Genomic DNA, 7,960 nt, shown 5'->3' with positions numbered 1-7,960 from the left:
TCCAGACACTCACAGCTCCAGTGATCAAGGAGACCTGGAAAAGCAAAGAACAAGAAGGACCAACAATCAAGAAAAAAGTAGAAAAAGGTGCAGAAGCTTCTTCTGGTGAATTAAAGCAAAAGTTAGATTTTTTTTGGCAATCCATGGAAGTGTTAACTGATGAAGTAAGAAAGAATGATAAGATGGAAAGATTAATACAACAGGTGGACATTAGATTTGAAATAATGGATGGAAAAATTAAAGGGAAAGAATTCAAGATTCAAATTTTTAAAGATCAAATAAAGAAAGCACAAGCTGCTAAGCACAATCAGTTAATGTAAAAAATAGATGTTTTGGAAAATTTCAGTAGACGGAATAATATCAAGATTTTTGGACTTAAAGAAGGGGACGAGGTTCAAGACATAAAAATTTCTGCAACGATGAATCTTTGGGCCAGGCTGCATTTCAAGGTGATTTGGAGATAGAACAAGCCCATAGGACACTGAGACCTAAACCTCAGCCTGACCATAGGTCCCGTCCAATATTTGTCAGATCCCTTCGAATATATTGAGAGAAGATATTGGAGCTCGCAGTGAAACAAGCTATAGAAAGACAATCACCTTTGATTTTTAACAGAAATAAGATTTTCATTTATCCAGATATAAGTTTTGATCTGTTGAAAAAGAGAAAGGAATTAAAGATGTATTGTGGACAAAGGCTATGCTTTTGTTTTGAGATATCGAGCTGTTTTGAAAGTATTTGCCAAGGAGGGAGGAATAGATTTTTTACTTAGCCTAATGAACTAAAGATATATGCCAATTAATTGCCTATTAAAGATCAGCAGATGGTTGAAGATAGAGAACTTGAATTCATTATATAACTGAGACATTTTGCTGTAAATGAAAATACATTGACTTTTGAAAGGGGAGGAAGGTTTAACCTATATTGTACTGGATAAGATTAATGGGTTAAAAGCTCTATTGATAAACATGTAGTAAGGGATGGTATGATGTTTCGAGTGAGTTAGTGATGCTGACCACTTCTCTATCATGGGCACTAATGCGACGAGTTTTGTATCCCTTACAGATCAGGGTGACAGAGACACCTCAACAACACGAGCTTGTGAGGTTTTTTTTTCTTATCTTTCTTCTTTTTTCTTCCTTTCCTATTTTTTTTGGTTCTTAGCCTAGACGTTTATAGATGTATAAACAGCACGTCGATCCGGTCCATCCTGTTAGGAATTAAAGTACCTTTAAAGAAATTGCTCGAGACAAAAATTGAGAACAAAGAACATTTATTACTACAACAATGCAAAGTTGGGTGCTTCCCCTTACCCTGGGAATACACACACATACTGGGGCTCACCCAACTTTTATACAGTCAATTTCAGTATCAGAATGCCCTCCCCCTTACATTCTTCTGCCCCCTGGATGGGTTTGGCATAGGTAATCCTTCCTGCCTACGTGCAGTTTCAGTACACTTGGAGGACCAGGGGGTATCCTGTGGGTGCCCCATCATGTCATTGTCCTTATTCATACCTTCCTGATTCTCTGGGCTACAGTCTCTTGATATGCAGAGTTGACTCATTCTATCTAGGGTTGGCTAATTTCATATGTATAAATCTGTGTATGGTTAGCTAATTAGAAATGTATGACTTGGTACTTCTGTCCAGGGCTAGGAGACCCTTATCTGATCCAGACTACCTCAACTTCCTACATTCTATTGTACCTTACCATTCCTTATCTTAGTCCTATGGTCTTGTCACAAAGACTAGAAGATTCTTATGTTAATCGTGCTGACTCTGCTTTCCTGCATCCTAAGCCCCAAGCTTATCCTGTTTGAACTGGTTACAGCCATTTTACTGATGAACTTTAGTTTCTTCCATGTTCATAATTTTAGATCAATTTTCCCATCTCTCACAATCCCATTTTTCTGCATCATTCCCTGAGGATGAAAGGAAGTTGAAACCTTGAAAGGAGCCATGACCCTCTGGCCCCGCTCACTTGGGCAGGACAGTCTGTGGATGCTTCTAGAAGGTCCAGGACTCTTCCTCACGACGAACGTGGTCAAAGAGCTGCCGGGAATATCCACCTTGTCCAATGCAGATCTACCCACAAATTCTTCTTAACCGCAGCCGAACGACGACTCCTCACAAAGGAGCCTCTAAAAACCATGGCTTCGCCAAGACTGAGAGAATAAGGGCCACATCCGGCTCCAGGAGCTGCTTTCCCGAGTCTGGGATCCCGGCCGCAGCCCTTCACGGCCTCCTCCCACCTTTCTCAACCATTCCACGAGCTTCATCCCGGCCACCACTTCCAGAAGCTTGGGCCAACCTTTCGATGGAACCTGGCCCACGCACGCTCCTATTGGCTCCGCTCGCCGTCCGTCATCCTCGGCGAGGCGCTGTGCTCTTCTGCCATTGGCTGCTCTCCCAAGTCCTCACCCACCTCCCTGCGACAAGCCACAGCCTACGGAATGCTCATTGGCTGCTGCCGCCGTCCATCACCGCATTTTACAGAAGGCTCTCGAACTGCCGCCGCCGCCGAGTCGTCATTGGTCACGCCCTGGAAGTTTCTCGGAGCTTCCACAGAGAGTCACAGACCCCGCTCTTATTGGTCGAGGCAGTAATCATTTAAGCCTGGAGTGCCGCCCTTGCCAAGGAGTTGTGTATAAAAGGAGCAGAGGCCATCAGTGGTACCAGCTACAAGTAGCGGTATCGCCTGTGACTACAAAGAAAACCCTTCAGCGACGTGAGTGAAAGGACAGAGATGCCTGCATCCAAGGGAATGGCCATTGGCATTGACCTGGGCACCACCTACTCCTGTGTGGGCATCTTCCAGCATGGCAAGGTGGAGATCATCGCCAATGACCAGGGGAACTGCACCACCCCCAGCTACGTGGCCTTCAACGACACCGAGAGGCCATGAACCCGGCCAACACAGTCTTTGATGCCAAGAGGCTCATCGACAGGAGATTTGATGACCCCATGGTCCAGACTGACAATGAAGCACTGGCCCTTCCAGGTGCTGAGTGATGCGGGGAAGCCCAAGGTGAGGGTGGAGTACAAAGGGGAAAAGAAAACCTTTTACCCAGAGGAAATTTCCTCAATGGTGCTGACCAAGACGAAGGAGATCGCTGAGGCTTACCTGGGCCCCAGTGTCACCAATGCTGTTATCATGGTACCTGCTTACTTCAACGAGTCCCGATGCCAGGTGACCAAAATGCTGGTGTGATAGCTGGCCTCAATGTCCTGTGTGTCATTAATGAACCAACCGCAGCCGCCATTGCCTACGGGCTGGACAAGAGGGGCAAGGGTGAGTGCAATGTTCTCATCTTTGACCTGGGTGGTGGAACCTTTGACGTGTCCATTCTCTCCATCGATGATGGGATCTTTGAAGTGAAATCCACGGCAGGTGACACCCACCTGGGAGGAGAGGACTTTGACAACTGCATGATCAGTCACTTCATTGAAGAGTTCAAGCAGAAATACAAGAAGGACATCAACCAGAACAAGCGGACAGCTTGTGAGAGGGCAAAGAGAACCCTGTCTTCCAGCAGCCAAGCCAGTATTGAGATTGACTCTCTGTTTGAGAGCATTGACTTTTACATCTCGATCACCGGGCTCATTTTGAGGAACTGAACTCTAACCTGTTCAGAGGCACTCTGGAACCAGTGGAGAAAGCCCTAAGAGATGCCAAATTGGACAAATCCCAGATCAAGGAAATTGTCCTGGTCAGGGGTTCCACCTGAATCCCCAAGATCCAGAAGCCACTGCAAGATTTCTTCAACGGCAGGGAGCTGAATAAGAGCATCAACCCCGACAAGGCAGTGGCTTACGGGGCAGCTGTCCAAGCAGCTATTCTGATGGGGGATAAGTCAGACAACATTCAGGATCTGCTTTTCCTGGATGTTGCTGCTCTGTCATTGGGTCTGGAAACAGCCAGTGGTATCATGACAGCACTCATCAAGAGGAACACCACCATCCCCACCAAGCAGACACAGAGCTTCAGCACATACTCTGACAACCAGCCTGGTGTCCTCATTCAGGTGTATGAGGGTGAGAGAGCGATGACCAAAGACAACAACCTTTTGGGCAAATTTGAGTTGAGTGACATCCCTCCTGCCCCTCATGGCGTTCCGCAGATCGAGGTGACCTTTGACATCGACACCAATGGCATCCTCAATGTTTCTGCTGTTGACAAGAGCACTGGGAAAACAAACAAGATCACCATCAGCGATGACAAGGGCAGGCTGAGTAAGGAAGAAATTGACAGAATGGTGCAGGATGCAGAGAAGTACAAGAATGAGGATGAAATGCAGCGGTAGAAAGTTGCAGCCAAGAACTCCCTGGAGTCGTACGCCTTCAGCATGAAGAGCACCGTGGAGGATGAGAAGTAGGCAAGTAAGGTCAGTGAAGAAGACAAGAAGAAGGTAATTGACTCGTGCAACCGGACAATATCGTGGCTGGAGAGGAATCAGATGGCAGAGAAGGAAGAATCTGAGCACCAGCAGAAAGAGCTGGAAAAGGTTTGTAATCATATTCTTGCCAAACTGTACCAAGGGGCAGCCCCAGGGGAGTCTTGTCGAGCACAGGCTGGAAGTGTGACTTCCTCGGGGCCTACCATTGAGGAGGTGGATTAATATACTGTGAAGTAACTGTGGTTTATTGTGTAGACAACGTGCACATTGGACTTTGTTCTGCTCTTTGTGCTGATACTTTTAGTGGAATGTAAATGTTTCACTCTGTTCTACCAATTCGTAACATCACGTTTGTACAGTTTCTCAATTATTTTACACTCCTTGATCTGTCCTGTAAATTTTTAATGAAGTTGGGAAAATAAAACTTTGTTGAGATTGTTCTGTCTGCATTCTTGGTCTCCTTGGACCGGTATCTTGCCAAACCTCAGTTCCGTTTAAACTGCATTCCACACATCAATTTCCTCCTCATCTGCTCTCCTCAACAATATGTTTCTTTAGTAGAGTAGGGGATTGTAAATTGTCCCAGCTGTGCATGTGATTGGTGGAATTGGAGGGCTGCTGATGAGAAGACTTGGCTTCAGACAAAAAAAATTAATGGGGGAAATTGATTTTTTTCAGTTGCTACCTAATAGTCAATGGGCCAGGACCAGATTCCGGATTTATTGTCAGAGTACGTTCATGACATCACATAAAACCCTAAGATTCCTCTTTCCTGTGGATGCGGCAGAATTAGTACTAATTAGATGCAAAACTAAACTACAGTGTAAACATATAAAAGAACTGTAAACTTGTGGTGGCGCACAGCCTAATGGCGAACCAGCCCCGTTTGTATTGCCACATGGCGGAACACCCATTAGGAGCTGGCGTCGTCAGGGGTTTCTTCTTGACTCCAGTATCCTTTCCAAAACATACCCTGGGCAGCGATTATGATGTCACAATGCACCAGATGACTGAGCTCATGCTGCCCTTAAAGGGGCGTGCTGAATTTGAATTAAAAACAGTCGTTAACATCCATGGGTGAGGCAGCAGTGATTTACTTCAGCTCTGCAGAGTGCCACTTTGGTGATCCCAACAGGCCCAGATCACCTTCTGGACCCAACCAATGATGGAGACGGCAGAGGTTAGCGCTGTAGCCCTCAAACATCCCCTTTTCTGGCCACATCGCCCACGGACACGGTTCAGCCAAGCGGAGGCACAATTCCACCTCTGCAATATCATGACTGGTACTACCAAGTTTTACCATGTCGTGGGTGCCCTCGATCAGGACACAGCAGTGAGGGTGGACAATGTAATCCATCGGCCACCAGTGACCAAAAAGTACACAGCCCTCAAGAATCTGCTCCTGGGGAAGTTTGGTCTCTCACCCCAGCAGTATGCATCCAGACTCTTAAATCTAGATAGGTTGGGGGACCTCAGCCCTCATGGACGAGATGCTGGCCCTGGCAGAGGATCACGAGCCATGTTTCCACTTCAAACAGATCTTTCTAGAACAGATGCCAGAGGACATTCGGCTCCATCTGTCTGAAGAGGACTTCTTCGACCCCTGCAAGGCAGCAACCCGGGGAGATGCCCTCTGGTGAGCTAAGCAGGAGAATGAGGCAGCACTCAGCCAGGTCTCCAAGCCAGCGCCCCATCATCAGCAAGATTTCCCCCAAGGGCAAGCCTGAAGAAGCCCAGTCATCATAGTGCTTCCACCATCAGCACTGGGGGGCTAAAGCCTGCAAGTGCCGCCAGTCCTGCGATTATCAGGGAAATGGCCAGGCCAACCAGTATTGATGGCTGCGATGGTTGACCTCGTAAACAGTCTCCTCTACATGTAAGACAGATCCACAGGCCGCTGGTTCCTAGTTGACACGGGCTGAGCTGAGCGTTCTTTCCTATCTTCCCCCCCCCCCACCCACAGCGCTGGAAACACGGACTCAAACCCCTGGTCCATACCTGCAGGCTGTCAATGACTCTACATTCAAAACCTTTGGCACTCGTAGGGCACAGATACAGATCAGGGAAGAGAGGTTCACTTGGAGTAAATTCGTCCTGGCCTCTGTGAGCCCGATGATGTTGGGGGCTGACTTCCTAAGGGCTCACAGCCTGCTGGTGGACGTGAGGGGCAGGAGGCTGCTCAATGCCTGCACCTTCTGCTCGGTGCACCTGTCTGCAATGTCAGGTCGGAGATCACCACAGTCGCTGTTGCTGAAGACTAACTAGCTGGGATCCTCAGCGAGTTCCCTGCCATCCTGGAGCCTGGCTTTAACATTGCCTCACCCTGACACTGAGTATTCCATCATGTCTCCACACAAGGACCCCCAATCCACACCAGTGTTAGATGGCTGCTGCAAGAGAAACTGAAACAAGCCAAGGAGCAATTCTCAAGACTCCAGGAGATGAGCATCGTTTTCCAATCAAACAGCGCTTGGTCGGCGCACTACACATGGTCCCGAAGTAATTGGGATGTTGGTGGCCCTGTGGAGAGTACAGATGGCTGAACGATGCCAGGGAGTCGCGGTACCTATTCACCATAGTGGACAGAGCTACCAGGTGGCCAGAAGCCATCCCGGTCCATGATGCATTGGCAGCGATGTGTGCTAGAGCCTTGGTAGGCCAATGGATCGCTGGTTTTGGCATGCTGGCGCATATTACAAGTGATGGGGTGATCAATTTAGGCTATGGTCACAGCTGGTGAGGCTCTTAGGGGTGACACTGCACCACACAGCCTACCACCTGCAGTCTAACGGGTTGATAGAGAGGTTCCATTGCCACTTAAAGTCCGCCCTGATGGCCAGGTTTTCCGGCCCTGACTGGGTGGACGAGTTGCCCTGGGTCCTCCTCTGAATCAGAACAGCGCCCAAGGAGGATCTGCAACCCTCGTCACCTGAAATGGTCTACGGCACACTACTCTCCCCGCCAAGAGAATTCTTTGGCCCACAAGTGAAGGCCACCCATAGTGAAGGTAAACAGCTCGCCGACCCCTGTAAGCACCTGGGCAGCCTGACCCTACTGCCCCAGTTGCACCACATCACCTGACCATCTCATCAGCCCAAAGCACTCAATGTGGCGCAATTCGTCTTTGTCAGAAGGGGACCACAGATAGCACCACTGCAGCAGCCTTACGAGGGGCCGTATATGGTTCTCCGGCAGTTGGGTGGAACTTTTACTTTGGACATGGGGGCAGGGAGGAATTGATTACTGTGGACCGCTTGAAAGCTGCCCACCTAGACATCTCAACCAGTCCAGGCGGCCGTGCCCAAGCGGTGGGGCTGGCCGCCCAAGTGACAGGACGCATAGCTGGTTCTTGGAGGGGGGGGTTGTGTGGCGGCATACAGCCTAATAGCAAACCGGCCCCGCTTGTATCACCACGTGGCAGGGCAGCCATTAGGAGATGGCATGGTCGGGTTTCTTCTGGACTCCAGCCTCCCTTCCAGCACATGCCCTGGGTAGCGATTATGATGTCATGATGCACCAGGTGACTGAGCTCATGCTGCCCTTAAAGGGGTGCACTGAATTT

At 48.6% G+C, this 7,960-nt stretch overlaps 1 pseudogene; it reads left to right on the top strand.

Annotated features, from left to right (window-relative positions):
- The first annotated feature begins 2,747 nt into the window (after positions 1–2,747).
- On the top strand, positions 2,748–4,620 carry LOC138754842 (heat shock cognate 71 kDa protein-like; annotated as a pseudogene).
- Positions 4,621–7,960: the final 3,340 nt, after the last annotated feature.

Source organism: Narcine bancroftii, chromosome 2 (assembly GCF_036971445.1).
Source record: "Narcine bancroftii isolate sNarBan1 chromosome 2, sNarBan1.hap1, whole genome shotgun sequence".
Classification (NCBI taxonomy): Eukaryota; Metazoa; Chordata; class Chondrichthyes; order Torpediniformes; family Narcinidae; genus Narcine; species Narcine bancroftii.
This window is presented reverse-complemented; position numbering and strand designations above follow the sequence as displayed.